We start from the raw sequence: 1,897 nt of genomic DNA, 5'->3' as shown, positions 1-1,897 counted from the left end.
GTATTCTCTGCTTTTTGCCAAGATCCATCTAACATTAGCTGTAATATCCCTAGTACCATGACCTCTTCTAAATCCAGCCTGCACATCTGGCAGTTCTCTGTTGACATATTGCTCCAATCGTTTGTAGATAATTTTCAGCAGAGTTTTGCTTGCATGTGATAGTAACGATATTGTCTGATAATTTTTGCACTCTGTTGTAGGGTCACCACCTTTCTTTGGAGTGGGAACAAATATCGATCTTTTCCAGTCAGTTGGCCAGCTGGCTGTCCTCCTCCAGATTTCCTGGCACAGCTTTAGTGAGCACATCCAGGGCAGCGTCTGTTTGTTGAAATAAATCAATTGGTATGCAGTCAACTCCTGGAGCCTTGTTTTTTGCCAGTTCCTTCATAGCAACTTGAACTTTCTCCTTTATAACCATAGGTTCTTGCTTATATGTTATTTCATTAAAGTCTTCTATGTCAGCCAATTCCTTCTGATACAGTGACTCTGTGTACTCCTTCCATCTTCTTTTTATACTTCCTGGATCATTCAGCATGCTACCCAAACTATCTTTAAGTATTGTCACCCGTGGCTTGAATTTGTTTTTCAGCTCCTTCAGCTTAAGAAACGCCGAGTGAGTTCAGCCCCTTTGATTTTCTGACTCCAGCTCTCTGCATTTTTCATTATAGGATCTTGCTTTGTTGTCCCGAGCTGCCTTTTTTTTTCAGAGTTCAATCGTGTCAAAACTTTTCTTTCACTGATAAAAGAATGCAATAGTGGCATTTATTCATGTTTAATATCAGGCATGCATTTCTACCTGAAACAGCTGTTAGTTTTTTAATGGCCTAAATCTTTGACTCATTTAGGGACATCTTTCAACTTCTTTATATGAGGAAAGTTAACGTCTTCTTTATGGCAGGCAGTCTAGTCATGAGAATTATGTTCACTGGCTAGAATTTCTTTATAACTAAAGGTCTCTAGACCCTTCAGTTGCCTGTAAGCTTCCAGAGACCATTATTTTATACAGGTCTTTAAGTAACTCTTAGTTTGAAGGAAGAAGATAATATAGAAAGCTGAAGCATATCATTTTTGAGTGGTCCAGGGTCTATTCCCATAGCAATGTACACTAGATATGAATATCTACAGTTACAATGCCAAAGTAACTCTCCCATGACCACCTAAATGTCTTTTGTGACACAAATATGACTTTCCATCTCCCCAGAAATTAGAAATTAATTTACATAAATGACAGATTTATCATCTATGTGGTCCCATTAGCAAATTATAGAAAGCAGTTCTATTTTTAAATTATGAAAAGCAGTTTCTAGGACTTTGAGAAAAGCACAGTCCTTCATACAGTAATATGCATCCGGAAGAGTTTTCCATTAATTTTTTCAATTAGTTTTACAAGATTAGCATTTTAAAAACACAACCAAATACACCTATGACCCTCAAAGGACACACACACAAAATTGGTCTCTGTTCATTCTCAAATGACAGGACGTTCCCAAAGTGGGAAAAAATGATGGATGCTTCAATGATTTTTATTTTCTTCAATCATCCTACCAACGGCTCTGCTTTATTTCTTGAACTCCTTACCCTCTCCAAAGAGGTAATGTTGCAATCAGTCAGAAAGGCTTTCTGAGAAGACTGTCTTGGATTTCTGGGTCTGTTCCAGTTGATTCAAGATGAACTGGCTTGTATCAATGAAACGCTTGACACAGTTCACAAAACACGCCTCAGCCCGACTGTCCAACTTTGGCCCAGGCTTGTCCATGCACTTCTCCCAACAAAGTTCAGTCATTTGATGCACCAGCTGCTAAAAGCGTTGCTTCTGCGTCTCCACCTGGATGAAATGTTGCAGTTGCGGGTCCACAGTGCCCAAACCCGCTGCGGAAGAAGACGAAGAGGAATCCAT

The 1,897-nt window shown here is 39.3% G+C and overlaps 1 pseudogene; it reads right to left on the bottom strand.

Annotated features, from left to right (window-relative positions):
* Nucleotides 1–1,603: 1,603 nt before the first annotated feature.
* LOC102867548 lies at nucleotides 1,604–1,897 on the bottom strand (annotated as a pseudogene).

The sequence above is a fragment of the Elephantulus edwardii genome, unplaced genomic scaffold (genome assembly GCF_000299155.1).
Source record: "Elephantulus edwardii isolate Elephantulus edwardi_28Jun2011 unplaced genomic scaffold, EleEdw1.0 scaffold00348, whole genome shotgun sequence".
NCBI classification, from domain to species: Eukaryota; Metazoa; Chordata; class Mammalia; order Macroscelidea; family Macroscelididae; genus Elephantulus; species Elephantulus edwardii.
The sequence above is the reverse complement of the archived record's forward strand: the minus strand, read 5'-3'. Positions and strand labels throughout refer to the sequence as shown.